Consider the following 16,070-nt stretch of genomic DNA (forward strand, 5'->3'; position numbering starts at 1 on the left):
GCCGCCGCCACCTCTGCTTGCGCGACTTTTGTAGGCAGCCAGCGGCCGAGGGGCGCGGGGGGTCCCCGGCGCGGACGTCCCCGTGCGGCCACCCCGCGTCCGGCCCCACGCGCTCTGCGCCGCGCGGTCCAAGCCCGGAATGGCAGCGCCGGGCCGGGCGCCGGCGGTGTCTCCCTGGGGGGCAGCGGAGGCAGAGGCAGTGGCGGCGGGATCTTCGCCGGGGCCCGCGGGAGGAGGAGGAGGAGAGGGAGAAGGAGGAGGGGAAGAAGGAGGAAGAGGAGGAGAGGGAGGCGTTTTCTGCCCAGACCGCCGCCAGTTCGAGCAGGCACGGGCACGGGGACACCCCACTCGTTGCTCCTCCGTTATGGAAAGGTGTTTAGCAGACTTTTACGCCCGGAGTGTGGTATTTGCACTTCATTTTTTCCTCCCCCCTCTTTCCCAAAGCAAGATGGACTCTATTCCCTTTCTCTTTCTCCCTCTGCCTCTGCCTCTGTCTTGTCAGCCTTTAAGATCGACATTTTGTACTAAGATGCAAACTTGATGGTGACCAGCAACAAAGCCGGGGTGGGATCCCTCGGTCTCTTCCTCCCTCCTTGTTTCCTAGTTCCCCCCACCCTGACCTCGCAGACCTGGTGGCCCTGCACTTGCCGCTGTAGGCTTTGGCGAATGTGTTTTCCCCGGTCGGTTCCTATCTCCAATCTGGGGATTGTGACCCGGGCTGGGTGTTTGGGAGACGGCAGTGGCCGCCCAGGTCTGAAAGGCTGAAGGCTTCGATACCTGGACCCGCTGCCGCCGCTGTGGCACCTCCCGCCGGCTCCTGGGCAAGGCGAGGCTCGGGCTTGCCTATCGATCGCTATGGTTTGGTTACTGGTGTATTTGTCCTGGGGGCGGTGATCACTTGTGCAAGTTGATGAATGATCGCGGTGTGGGTTTTGCGTTTGCAGAATGGATCAACTTTCTGCTTTGTACATATGGGGAGTAGGAAGCGAGGGTGCTGGAGATACTCTAGAATGCTAGTTGGGTTGCCCCTCAGCCTCTGCCCTTTCAATACGGGGAGCTTCTTTGCCTTCTGTTCCCACAGTTCTCCAGTGTGGGGGGGTGGTAGAGAAAGGGGAGGGGTTAGTGGGAGCTGGACTCCTGGGTTTTGGTACCCTTTCTTCATAGATGTTACAGGACTTGGGACTGTACTATTGTAAAGCCCTACCATACTGATGATGTACCTTTATTTGATACTTTATAGGTCACTATCATATGACAAAGGCTTTGCCGCAGTTCATCTTCCTCCCTGTGTACTTTCCATTTGCCTTCCTGGGTAAGTATGCAAACTGTTCATACAGGGAAGCAGGATGACAATTAGTAATGACATAAGGGTCTTTATTGTTCACATAGGAAGATGCTTTATTGGGGTTACAGCACCCCAGAAACCTTGTCTCACTGAGTTTCCCACAGCATAAGTCAGTTTATGATTCTTAGTGTTTAGAATTCAGCTGTGGGTTATTAAGATAGTAAATGTTCATTTTGTGTTTACAAGTAATTGTTTCAAAACTTATTCGCAAATAGGCATTTTAATTTATAATGAAATTTTACATAGCATTGAAGGTCTAGTAAATTTAATGCTAGACAATACTGTAGAAGAGTGCAGTGTATGAGTGGAGAGAATTATTAAAAACCCAAGGAAGCATTGTGCAGAAGGCCCCTCTAATTATAGTGACTGACATTTGCTTACTCTCTCTCAAGTTCTCTTTCTTGAGTAACCTGTGGTGTTTGTAACAGTTACTTTTGGGGTGGGGAAAGGTGGGGTTGGCAGTGCAGTAAATCTAGCATTTAGTGCACTAGTTTGATTCAAAATTGATCATAATTTCTTTTAAAATTTACATGTTTGGAGAAATTAGGAACAATTCGGTAGCCTGTAAATTTAATAAACAGTGACTTTGAGATCTATTGTTAAGTGCGTTTTTCAGATATATGACTCCCAAGTGGAAAAATCTGCAAAATATGTGTGGGACAGTAAGTGTGTGGAAAATTTGTGAGAGTTAACAGTGTGGGTAAGAACTGAGGGTTTACAGAGCATTTGAAAGCAGCACAGTGAGCCTAATCTGCAGAAAACCACCTTGTAAGTTTGCCTCTCCATTGTAAAGGAACACCCCAGGTACTCTGAGTTGTTGATGTTTGGAAACTAGTACTTAATTGCATAAATCAGCTGTAGTGCTTTGTAATATTACCATAGTGAATTTAGAGATTGTATTTTCTGAATGAAAATGAACTTGAACTTACTTTTCTGTGAAAGAAAATTTAGAGACCTCATCCGTGGTGTTTCCTGGATTGCTGACGTAATGTGTACATTAACAAAATTATTGTCTTTGTATTAAGAGTATAAAACTGTTGTCTTAGTATAGAGTTAGAGGACTAGACCTTTCTGGTAGTGTCCATCTGGTAACAAAATATACTTTCGTGTTTTGAAGACTTTAGATAATCTCTGTATAAGTTTTGCATTGAACATGTAGACAATCTAGAGAACTTTAGATAATCTGTATATGTTTTGCATCGAACATTTTTTATGGAATATAAATATTGCATTACTGCTGATAATTAGGTGGTTTGTTCAATGAGAGAGCTCAGAATACGTCACATACATAGCAGGCTAATGGGAGTGGTCAAAATGAGAAGGTTCTATAAGGTGAATTTAGTGCACACTAAAATACATGGATTTCATTGTCTTTGAGTTTTTTTTAAAGCTTGTTTGAAAAGTTTCATTTTTGGCAAGAGTATTCAAAATGCATTCCTGATTACTAAAGAACACCACATTTATACTGTTAGGCACATTATTTTGTTCATTGCAACAAACTTTTAATATTCCTTCCCCATGGAAATGTATTTGACCAATTCAGAAATTAATGTGAGAGGTTAGTAATGTTGAGAATAAAAGTCTGATAAGTTCTTGTATTTCTTTGAGATATCAAGTGACTGCTTCATTAAAACAATATTTTCAAGAACAGCCTTGGACTTTGAAGTCAGTGAAGTAGTTCTGATAGTGTAAATCTTGTAATAGTGATCTAAAAAAAGTCATTTTGACAATGAATTGCCAGTTATTGGCATCTAAAATGTATCTATTAGATTTGAGGCTTACTTATCAAAATAAGAATTTAAAGAAGTTTTTGTTTCTCCATTTCCAAGTGTTTTCAAACTTCCCATTTTATTATTCTGCATGTCTCTGTTAGGTTCTGAAACTGAAGCCCTAATTTGCATTTCACATTTAATTCTAGCTATTGAAAAGGTGGCTCATCTATATTGTTTCCTAGTGTTACCTCTTTGGAGGTACTCTGGCAGTTTTAGGAAAAATCTTTCTCTAGAGACATAGATGTTTTTTAAAATTTGCAATTTTTGAAACATTAAGAAAATGTATCTTGATCTTTGTATCCATTTTTTTGTTCAAGGCATATGAGTTTTTGAGATAGCCGTGCTTTGAACATATTTTGAAAATGGTATATATAGCACCTTTGACCTTTGACCTTATAGATCTGATTTTTATACCTAATCCATTAAAACAGATTCATGTAGACATTGAATTTAGAACATATCTTTGAATGAAAATGGGGATGCACATATGATTACGATTGGCCTGTGCTGTAAGTAACTACATAGTTGAAAAGTTTTCTGTATGTTGTAAAAATAAATAGGTCTGAAGATGTTGTGCAACTCATGAAAGTCTAACTCAGTAGCTAAAGTATTTATAAAACCATACTTTTCAGTAAAATTACAGGCAATTTTTAATTATTAGTCATTAGTCAGCCTAATAACAGTATATGTTTTCTTACATTTCATAAAGAACATGGGTAAAAGCAAGGGGTATATTTTTAAGTAGATCTTGTCATGAATTTCAATTACTTTTATATTAGAAATCTTTAATAGAAATAATAAAGGCTTCACAACTCTATACTACTAAAAAAAAACTCTTTTTGAAAACAGTTCCATTACAGATGTGCCTTTTTGCTGTACTACAGGAAGTCCCTGAAATTATTATTAGTGTCTTACAAAAGTATATAAATGTTTACAATTGTTACATCAAATGCTCCAAATTACTAAATATAGGCATTAATTTTAACATATGTCATTACCACCAACGTAGCATACCTGTGCTTTAAGATTTAACCTTAAGCAGGTGCTTAACTTAAGAGGAAGATGCTTTTCTTGAACTTGTACCTTGAAGTCCATCTCATTGTTTAACATTTCACCACTGAGGGTACATTTTGAAATGGGCCTGAGTGGTATCTCTCCTGTATTTTTTGTCAGATTCCTTCTTGTCTCTATGAAATGAAAACAAACTCAACTTTACTAAAGACATTGTAATCTTACTGCTTTGTTTTTATCATGTGTCCCAGGGAAATCAGATGCAGGCAGTTCTTAGTACACTGAGCAACACTGCTATGAAGGGAATAGGTAAAGAGAAAGACTGAGACTGAATGGAGGCTCTTCCAGCTTGAAGATTCTGTGACTGTCATTCAGTCACTGGGTGTTGTACTACCTCAAGGGTACTCATCACATACTGTGTCTAATTGTCGATATTTCTGTATTTTAAGTCATACCTGTGGAAAGCACTTTTTGATTACAACTGCGCTCAATGTTCATATGTGATATTATCCTTTAGAAGGCAATTATATTTCCTTGAAATGCCAGTACATCATTTTAAAACTGTACAGATATACCCAGAAAATCCTCATGTATTAATGGGGATTGTTTTCATTTTTTTTTCCTTTCAAGGAAACAGGTAAGAATTGAAATAAGTGCCAATTATGTGAGAGAATGCAAAAGAAGCAAGCCAGTAAAGAATTTCATCTAAAAGTATATATGAATAGAAGATGAGAGAATGAAAGACTTAAAAGATTAATTGTAGACCCTGAAGCATTGATATTACCAAATGTACCAAAATGTAAACTTAATAAGTTAAAATATGTAAGTTCGAGAATCTAGGTAGTGAAATAACTTCAGATAATCAGAAGGTTTGTATAAAATGCAAAGTAACAGGCTAGGTTTGTTTGGTGGCTCACACCTGTAATCCCAGCACTTTGGGAGGCGGAGGCAAATGGATCACCTGAGGTCAGAAGTTTGAGACCAGCCTGGCCAACATGGTGAAACCTTGTCTTTACTAAAAATACAAAAATTAGTCAGGTGTGTTGGCGGGCACCTGTAATCCCAGCTACTTGGGAGGCTGAGGCAGGAGAATCCCTTGAACCTGGAGGTTGCAATGAGCTGAGATTGCACCACAGCACTCCAGCCTGGGGAACAGAGCAAGACTCTGTCTCCAAAACAAAACAAAACAGAAAATACAAAGTAACAATTATTGAGAATGAATTGGATTTTATGAAATCTTAAAAAATTAAAAATATTTTAAAATGTTGATTAAATAATTAAACCAATGGTTAAACATGGTCCTCGGATAAAAAGTTCAGGGAATAAAACAAACTCCTGGAACGGAATAACTGAACTCCTAAAAGGAACATACAAGGTTGCATTTTTTGTAATAGGAATAATTAAATAAAAGGCCAATAACCTACTTTAGAGGAGAAATAAGAATGGGGATAAAAATTATTCAAAACAGCTGTATTTCTCAAATACTTTTGACTGAGGTGTATTATAAAAAATACCTTTAACATCCCAATCCACATAAAAGAACCGAAAGAAGTTTCCTGAAACAGGACAAAGTGCAGTGCCCTCTGATATTTTCTATTCCTAACTAGTCTTTATAAATCCAATCTGTTTCAAGCCATTTTATTAAACAAAAAATACTAGGTATTATCTACCAAATTGATTTCATGACTTATAGTTTGAAAAACACTGGCCTAGAGTGCCTGCTTGCCTTCTTAGAAATGGAGGTGTCTAGGCCTCATTCTTTGATATTCTCATTCAGTGTTTCTGGGGTGGGGCCATGGAATTTAGATTTTAGCACATATAGCAGGTGATTCTAAAGCAAGTAGGTGGTCCTCCAACTGACTTTGAGAAACCTTGATGCGAAGGACAGATGGCCTAAGATTGGATGGGAGTCATGTTCTGAATGTGGGGCTGAAGTTCATTGACTTATGAGGTGTCTTGCATCTTCACCATTCTTTGGCTGCATTTCAGTCAGCATGTTTGCAATACTGAGAATGTCCTCATCACTGTCTGTAGGTGCTCCTGTAGTAGAAGCTGTAGTACAAGGAACAGAGGCCGTACCACCAAAGAGCTCTAGGTTCCACTCCTGCTGCCTCTATTGCTTATTAGTTGCGGGACTCTGAGCATGTTACCTCACATCCCTTAAACTTTCATTCTCATATGTGCGCAATGGGTATGGTAATATTTACCGTGCAATAATATGGGGATTACATAAGACAGTAATGAATGTAGGACCTTATTCACAGTTAGCGCTCAATATATAGTCTCTGTTTTTGTAATTACATCTCATCTCACCCTATCCTCCACTGTTTGAAATTTCTGAAAGCCTTCTAGTTTTTTTTTTTTTTTCTCTAAAGTGATTCTCACCTCTAGTTATCATGAAACATTGGTATGTTTTTAACTAGACATGAGGTGCCGGACAAGTAATTTGTTAGGGAAGGAAATAATAAGAGTAACGAGAAGGAGAAAAGCCAAGCACAGCTGAGGCATGCCACAGTAAAGTACAGTGCTCCTTCAGGTTTGGGGAATGATTTTCCCACCTCTTTAAAAAAGTAGAGTATGGGATGAGAGAACAGCTCTTTTCATATTTCAAGGTAGTTCTCCCTTGTCAGCACAGGACATTCTCTCTTGGTGACTTACAGATATTAGAATGTCTTAGAGTATCAGTTCTCAAACTTTCTTCCATCAAGACACGTGTAATCCCAGCCCTGTGGGAGACTGAGGAAGGAGGATTGCTTGAGCTTAGGAGTTTAAGACTAGCCTGGGCAACATAGTGAAACCTTGCCTCTACTGAAAATAAAAACAAATTAGCTGAGGGTGGTGGTGTGTGCCTGTAGTCCCAGCTACTCGGAGGCTGAGGCGGGAGGATCACTTGAGCCCACATGGTCGAGGCTGCAGTGAGCTGTGATCATGCCACCGCACTCCAGCCTGGGTGAAAGAGCAAGGTCCTGTCTCAAAAAAAAAAAAAAAAAAAAAAAAACAAAACAAAAACACGTGACCAATGTTTACATATGGGACATTATGATTTCCCCCTGGTTAACAGACAGATAAATTATGCTGTGAGTTTTATAGGTAGTTCACAGTGTGATAAAGCCACTCCTTTTTTAAAAAAAGTCGAGAAAGGCGTATCAAATTGCAAGCGAGAATGGTGTTATAATGAAAACTTTGAATATACTTAATATACACATGGAATATTGTAAATTGTACTTTAATTGTTCTAATTGGGGCACTCCTCACAAACAATTAAAACTCATCCTTGTGTCAAGGCATGGAGATTGAGAAGTGTTACATATGTAGTGCTTAACAAATTACATTGCACAAAATAGGCACTTGAAAAGAGGGGAAAGCTAAGGAGAAGATAAATGGGGAATACATTAAATCCCTGAAATCTCAAACAATGTGAAAACCAAAAGCTAGAGAAATGTACAGAAAGTACAGAAGACTACAGGTATCAGGGTTTTCAAACGGTACTGTCGTACTCAAATACACATTGACACAAAAATTTAAGTAGTCTCAACAATCACTAAATTTGTTTGAATAAATCAAAATTAAGTGACTTTGGCATTTCCTAATTTTTAAGGTTATATTTGCCAGGAACATCTTCCCACTTTGCTAAATTTTAATTTGCCATACACTTTTGATCTCCGGTAAATTAATAAGCTCTATGTATTTTGAAAATGCCTTTGGATTTTGATGTAGTAGTATTGGAAATAGATTCACAATCTTTTATCTAAAAAGCTCTGAAAAACTAAAAGTTTTTTGTTTCCTTCAAAAGTGTGGCATCAAAACTCATTTGGTAGCAAAACCTAATCCAGACTGTCATGGGATTGTTTAAAGTAGTTTTCAAGCCTGCTTAGAATATTCACATATTTTGCTGGAAATAATAATATTGATTAATTGTGAGGTATTATCCTAGATCTAGCTAGGAATGTTATATAATATGTGCTATAGGTACCATTTTGCCTTTTTAAACCCCACAAAAATCTGATCCTGAAGCATATCAGGACCTAAGGGTTTTAAATAAGGGATGTGATCCTATTGCATTAACTTCCTTGGTTGGTAGAGTGAAATTCTCTGATGTTCCTAACCACTTAACCCAATGAAAAATTATTTTGCTAACTTTGATCACTGATCATTGAACAATTTAAGTTCCTTGCCAGCTAACAAATGATGAAAGATTTTTTAACATTATATATTACCTCAATCAAACTGTCTGCTGAAACCCTGTGGCTCCAAATGTACAGGTGTAAGGCATAAGGATATAAAGTCAGGTAAGCAAAATGGTAGTCATTGACATCATTTGTACCATAAAAGTTGAGCCAAGTTAAAGGCTTCTGGGTAAGGAAAGCTTAAAACCATGCAGAACCTGGTTAGTTCACATTTCATTGAACCTCTTATATTCCATTTTGACGTGATGATTCCTTTGTTGTTGTTTTTAGTTTTATTAAACAGACACACACTAAAATCAGCATAACATTTGAAACCTCTACCATGTTGAAAAATGTTTCTTATGTAATGTTGAACAAAATTCAGGCTACTTTCATTAATGGTTTATTGTTATTAGAGGTTGTATTTCCTTTATTATACTGCTACCTGCACATTTTTTTTCCCATCTATCAGGAAAATAAAAATAGAAAGTGTTTTCTGTAATTTAGTCTGTTCTCAGGTGAGAACGTTTTCAGGTTATATTGTTTATAGAGGTTCTAGATACCGTTATTTTCAATAATTAATTATGAAATGTTCGGATCTTGCCTTTTAATTTCCTATAAAACTACTTTAGAAAAATGAAAAATATGTCATGGGGAGGAGTCTATATGGCACTCTAGGAATAAAGTAATAGCTTTATCTGATTTGTTATGGTAAGACTTAAGTCAGTCTTCATTTGATATAGACTGGAACTGTTAATGCTAAGGAATTGTTTATTGATAGGACTTTCATTATTTATTTACATGACTACATTCCTTGGTGTAGGAAAGCCACAGATTAATTCAGAGGGAGTCTTATTAGCAATGCTGATTCTTCTAATATTAAAAATGCCGACTTGTTTTTCAGCTTTTGGTGCACCTCTCAAAACTCACCCAAGTGTAGAGTTCTCATGGACTGCAGAGGGAATGTGGTGGAGCATGGAACAAAATGAGAAAATAATTCTTTACATCCAGCTGTCAGACTTTGATTATCTTTTGAGTTACTGAAATTATCATTTTCTTTCTTCCCTCCCAGGTTTCCCTTCCTTCCTTTGCCTCCCTCCTTCTCTTCTTCTTCCTCTCTCTCATCTCTTTTTTTCTCTCCCAGTCTATTATATTTGGTAATGTGCATCTGTGATACTGCATAGAAATATTTTAGAATGGGAATAAGGAGTTGAGCTTTCCTTTTTTAAAACACCTTTGTTTGAGTTTAAAGATCGATTTGTAGTTTTTGAGTCCTTTTGGTATTTATCACTGTCTATATAAAAAATTGCTGATAAATGAGCTTGAGACTTATACACATCCATACATATGAAAGTGTCAGTTAGGAAGGGATTATAAGGAACCTTTAGCAGGGCTCTGTGAAATAAAGGCACCTGTTGTTTTTAAGAAATAATGGAAATAAACTGCTTATCCAAACGTTTTCAATTTTAGGTTGATAGAATGACTACACAGTTTCATTTAAACTTCAGGAAAGTTGAATGCAGTTTTTAGAAGTTTCCCAAAGAGTATTTTACACTGGAGGAAGGGAGAAAGATAGCCTGGACTAAGGGCTGCCTTATGAGGCCCAGTTTTGTTTTTATTACTTTATTTTTCACAACAACTTTCTGATGATAAATACTTGATTTTAATGACAAGGAAACTAAATCTTAGGTTGAATAACTTGTCTGAGGTCACACAGCTGGTAAGTGATCATGCCAGGCTTAGACTGCCTGTCTGCAGTGCCACAATGTCCTGAGGCTTTTTCTCTATTTACCTGCCATTAGGGCCACATTCCAAGAAGTTAAAAATGAAAGGTTTGGGATAACTTTTAGCCAAGAATTCTCCCCAATTTTTTTTTCTCCTAGAAGAGAAGTCTTCATTTTCAAGTAATAAGGTTGAAACTCTGTACTTTATCACTTGTAAGGAAAGTTACGTGAAAAAGTCTCTGACCTGGGGCTTGTAAATTTTCATCTGTAAGATCATTGTCAAAGACTAAGCCTTTGTTTATAAACTTAGTATATAATTGATGTTTAGTCAGCTTTCTTTCTAGTTGGTATATCTAGTATAGAAATGTCTATGGCAGCTGTTATTTTTAGTATTTATGAACTCCTCTGGTATATCAGTAGAAATTATTTGTTCTTTCATGAGAAGTTGAGTTTTCCTAGCTGAATATTCTATATCATTTGTGCTCTGGTCCTTTTTTTTTTTTCTTTTTTTGAGTCAGAGTCTCACTCTGTCGCCCAGGCTGGAGTGCAGTGGCACAATCTCTGCTCACTGCAACCTCTGCCTTCTGGGTTCAAGCGATTCTTGTGCCTCGGCATCCCAAGTAGCTGAGATTACAGGTGCGGGTCACCACGCCCGTCTACTTTTTGTATTACTATTTTTAGGAGAGACAAGGTTTTGCCATGTTGGCCAGGCAGGTCTTCAACTCCTGGCCTCAAGTGATCCACCTGCCTCAGCCTCCGAAAATGCTGGGATTATAGGCATGAGCCACCACGCCCAGCCTGTACTTTGTACTTTTAAATACTTAATCAGTGAATATATTTTACTAAGAAATTAACAGTATAACATGCATAATGTTATAAAATGTTTGACATTTGCTTTGAAAGGCAGTTCCATGTTAGTGGAAAAATTAATAAGCAGATTCATGGCCTTCGAGTGCCTGATCAAACATGAATCAGATATAGGGTCAGTCAGCAGTTCTGATTCATCAGTTTAGGAAGTGATTTAAGGGTGCTTTTAATTTTACCTGAGGAACTTATTTCTGCTGTGCTAAGTGGAAGAGATTTCATAAATTACACTTTTGTATACGAGTAGTGAAACATTTCGAAAATACAGCATAACATTTGCTTTTTGGTACTAAGAGCCCTATTCATCTGAAATTAAAATCTTTTATCTTTGCAAATTCAGCAAAGTCAGATCCTAATTCAGATATGGAAGATTAAAAGTTTGTCTTTTTTTTTTAACTGGCTTTTCTTTTTCCCTGATCCATGAAACATGGAAATAGGGTGTCTGTCTATTTTAGCAAAGTAGCTTTTGTGGATGATGATCTTACTAAGAGTGTGCTCTTCTTGCATTGTTTTAGCTGAACAATGGTTTTCCGAAGGTGCTGGTCTTTTGTTTGTTGTGTTTCATTCCCCGCCCCCCAAAAAACACCATTCACATTGGTTGGTAAACTGAAATAAGTTTAAACTTTATGTCATTTGACACCTTTCTTTCTGCTTGTTTTCTTGGGTGATATTCGAAGAACATTTTCCAAATTAAGTAATTAGGTCAAGTGTTGGTGAGGCTAGGGTAGCAGACACTATACCAGTTTTTTCAACATTCATCGATTGAGTGCCTACAGAATGTTGGTGCTTGACCTAGACTTCGGAGATATAAAGATGAATATGGAACAAACCTTGTCCACAAAGCAAACATGTTCTACTGGCTGGAAAAGGCTAGTCAATGTAAATATCTATCATATAAATTAATCTGTGCTAATTGTTTTAATAGATATGGTATGAAATAGTGCTGAGTAAATATCTGAAAAACTGGCCAGTTCCAGCATAGGAGCTAGACCTTGAAATATGGGATGAGTTTCTTACTGTGGCCCTGTGTTTGCCCATTAAGTTTGTAGAACTAATTTGGCCTAAGCATTATAGTGAATTTTTAAAAATCAGACTTCTAACAATAATTTCATTTTTATTTAAATAGTTCATCCTTTTGGCTTCTGGTATTTTAAAAGGCCACTGACATTTTTTGGATAAAGATTTAACTTATATTAAAATTATATTTCAGTCAAGTGTTTTGGACTTCCATTTTATTTATTGCTATTAATGTCACCATATGTAAAGACAACATGATTGATTGAACCAAAGAGAATTGTTCAGCTATATAACATCTGAAAGAGCATTCTACATATACCAAATAATGTTAAAAGCGCACTTAATAGATAGTAAGTTTGAGCTAGATGTACAGGGGTCCAAACATATGCCAATAAAAATATTACAAACTACTGTAGCTGATAGTTTTAGTTAAATAAATTATACTAATTGGGAGTATATTAATAAGCGTTCTAGCCCAACATGGGATTCCAAAAAGGGGAAAATGTGTTTTCCTATCTTGAGGACTAATAGACTACAAATTATTCTCAAAGTTTCCATCAAGCAGTTTTTAGGTTTTCCAGGATGTCTTCAACCTGTGCTTACAGTTGTGTTTTCTCTCGTGGTTTAGTAAGCCATGGCCTGGAGAACACCGATGAGTTTGGTCCGTCTTCTCTTTTATGCATAGTGATCTAGGTCTGGTCTTTCATTCATGATTTTTGTGTTTGTTATACCTCAGAATGTATGTGTTTTAACTCAGTTTAATTTGTGGCCCTTATTTGACTGGTCACTTCTGGACATCAGCCCAGTTTAGATTAAAACTTTGTTTCTGAAATATTGTGCTCAGTGTTCCAGATGCCAGTGTACTTTAATAACAAATACATTCATATGTGAAATCATAAAGAAGAAGCTGACCTGGGAAGAATTTGTTCAAAGCTCATATCAGTAATAACCCCAATGTTTACATTAAAGCAGCAAAGAGAAACAGAGACACATGGAATAGTAACTGTGAGTCTTTCTTCCATTCTTTGTCTTGGGGCTGTTTGACATCATGCAAGCATAATCATTTGGATCTTGTTATGTGCCAGTCTTCATGGTAATAAGAACTTCTTTTTAAGTTTTGTATGTGGACATGCATTCTTATCTCATTGAGTGCAATACATTCTTAGACCCAGAGAACGTGTTCAGATTGTCATAAGACTAGGTTTTTTTTTTATGTTAATAATTTTCTACAGATAATCTCTGCATGAGTGATGCAAATTCGTACAAGTTTTTTTGTAGTTTTCTGAAAAGTCTTGAGGAATGGGATCACACATGAGCACAGAGTTGTACGTTTGAGGACCTGGTCTCACGTATATGGTGATGTGTTTACTGCATAAGGAACTGTGATCATGAATCAGTTGTTGTTTCTTTTTCTTTAATTTTTAAAAAATGTGACCTTACATGGTCATTTCTGATCTATATATTTCAAAAACAGCTAGATGGCTTTTAAGTCTAGTATATCCTTAAGAACTAGGATGATCCGTACTTTTCTTCATTAAATAGATATTTTTCTGAAAAGTTTTGACTTAGTTTTTCAAATAGAACTATATATTTTTTTGATATACTATAATTTCAGAATGCCTCATATTTATTTTTAATTGATCTTCAGTTAGCAGTGGCTATTGGTTTTACAGATGGAAGCTTTAATATTCCCAGGTCTCTATATTAACTAATCAATGGTCTATAAAGTATACATAATAGAGCTTTGAAAAGGATCACAGGAACACAGTACTAATCATTGTGTGAAGAGGAATCATCTTTTTTTTTTTATTTTTATTTTTTAGGCGAGGTCTTACTCTCTTGCCCCAGCTAAAGTGCAGTGGTGTAATCATAGCTCAGTGTAGCCTCAAACTCCTGGACTCAAGTGATCCTCTCGCCTTAGCTTCCAAGCTGGGACCACAGGAACATGCCACCACACCTGGCCAATTTTTATTATTTATTATTTTTTAGTGGAGATGGGGTCTCACCATGTTGCTCAGGCTGGTCTTCAACTCCTCGGCTCAAGTGATCCTCTTTCCTCGGCCTCTCAAAGTGCTGAGATTACAGGTGTGAGGCACTGCACCTGTCCAGAACAATGTTTAGTAAAGCAATAATGTTGCTTTATCATAATAATGTCCTTTATCATAACTGTTTGGTAATTCTGGGTTCAATATATTGAATTATCTTAATTTTTTGCAACATATAATTATTGAGGACCCATAATGTATAAAGCTGGGTTAGGAATTCTGGAGCTTGCAGAATAAAAAGGCAGCAGCTCTGGTCTCAGGATATTTCTAGTATAGTAGTGACATATATATACCAAATGTAAAATAGAAAGTAAACATGCCATAATATCCATGAGTTGCAGGGATGGTGAGTATAGGGTGATGGGTGATTAGGGAGGGAAAATTGGGATGGAATTGAACTTCGAGCTTTGGTTGTATAACTAGATGTCTAGGAATCCTGGCAAAATGCTTACTTAATCTATCAGAGAGAAAGTGGACCCAGCGGAGGGCCCAGGCTAACCCCACCTGGGCCAAACAACTCACCCCAAATGTGTGATTATCCAAGTCAGTGACCTTCCAGACTTTTAAAATGCTATTCTCCTCAGTATAAGAATTTCAGCATGTGTTCCTTGATATGTATACATTTCTTTATAAATTATATATACTAGGCTATTAATATAGTATGTGTATGTCGAAATATAAATAGCTTAGAAATTGAAAAAGATAAGATAAATTGAATATAAATAAAAATTTAATATTTTCCTGTCACTCACTCCAACTGGACTATCCTGTTCATGTTTTTGGTGTTTGAGAATCTCACTTTGGAGACCACTGGTCATTACTGAGCAGTGTGACACAAAGTTTAGGTAAGTTTCATGAGACCTGGGACTTTTGTTCACTGCTTTATCTCTAGCACCTAGGACATGGTAAGAGCTCAACAGATACTATTAAATGAGTATGTAAAATTAGGCTGGTTGATAGGGATGAGAACAGTCTAGCTCAGCATGGGGATCTGGTAAGAAGTGGGACAATTTTTGTTCACTGTTTTATCTCCTATGCCTATAAAAGTACCTGCCAAATAGTAGAGATTCAGGATATATTAGTTGGACAGTGTTTATGTAGTTCAGCATGAGGGATCTGGCAGAGGCCATAGATTTATAGACATGAAAAGTTAAGTTCTAGAAGCTCCACTAAAGCAGTACAGCATATAGAGATAGGCTAACTATGGGTAGGCAGAAAGATACAGCCCATGGGGGTCAAAGTGTTAGCAAGAACATTTCTGAGGAATGGCTTTGGTGACTTCATATCTTAAAGCAGAAATTGTGACCATCTTAAGCCGTAAGATCTGGATCTTGTCTTTGTATCCCGAGTCCTAGGATGCAGTATGGTAGGTGTCTAATAAATTTTTTGTTGAATCAAATTACTCTGTTTTATACTAATACTATGTACTGGGTATAGGAGGCCCTGAGCCTGCTGGAGTGGATCAGCATCAGGATCAGAGGCCTGTAAATGAATCCTGCTTCGAATGAAGCAAAGCCAGTGATTCTGGAATTATGTCATATGTAGATAATGAATTTAAGCCCTGGCAGTGTTGCCTGTATAGAGGTACTCTAGTGACCAAAACTGCCAAATCACATTATGTGTATATTTATTTAAAGGTTGCTATTAACGTACTCTTATTAACATACTACCCATCAAGAATGTGGAGTTTATGATTGAATTATTTCATATATGCTGCTATCCTGTTCCTTCTTCCCTCATCACTAAAGTTGGGATATGTCCTGGATCACCCCAACGTATACTATTACAATTAGTACTGAATTTATTTATAAATACATAAAACAAGGTAGTTTATGTATTCACTCCTCTTTTAGGAATTTTTTTTACTGAGACTTCCTTTTTAATTATTATTATTATTATTTTTTGAGACGGAGTCTCGCTCTGTCGCCCAGGCTGGAGCGCAGTGGCGCAATCTCGGCTCACTGCAAGCTCCGCCTCCCAGGTTCACGCCATTCTCCTGCCTCAGCCTTTCCGAGTAGCTGGGACTACAGGCGCCCGCCACCACGCCCGGCTAATTTTTTGTATTTTTAGTAGAGACGGGGTTTCACCGTGGTCTCGATCTCCTGACCTCGTGATCCGACTGCCTT

General features: G+C 37.5%; 1 protein-coding gene across 2 annotated transcripts in view; it reads left to right on the top strand.

The window, feature by feature from the left end:
• BBX (BBX high mobility group box domain containing) overlaps nucleotides 1-16,070 on the top strand; it is a 298,279-nt gene that overhangs the window by 1,915 nt on the left and 280,294 nt on the right. For both annotated transcript variants that reach the window (XM_063630605.1, XM_063630602.1), the window contains exon 2: nucleotides 1,241-1,312. The gene's annotated coding sequence lies outside the window, so the exon portion shown is untranslated. The remainder of the gene's footprint in view (nucleotides 1-1,240; nucleotides 1,313-16,070) is intronic.

This window comes from Symphalangus syndactylus, chromosome 21 (assembly GCF_028878055.3).
Source record: "Symphalangus syndactylus isolate Jambi chromosome 21, NHGRI_mSymSyn1-v2.1_pri, whole genome shotgun sequence".
In the NCBI taxonomy this organism is placed as follows: Eukaryota; Metazoa; Chordata; class Mammalia; order Primates; family Hylobatidae; genus Symphalangus; species Symphalangus syndactylus.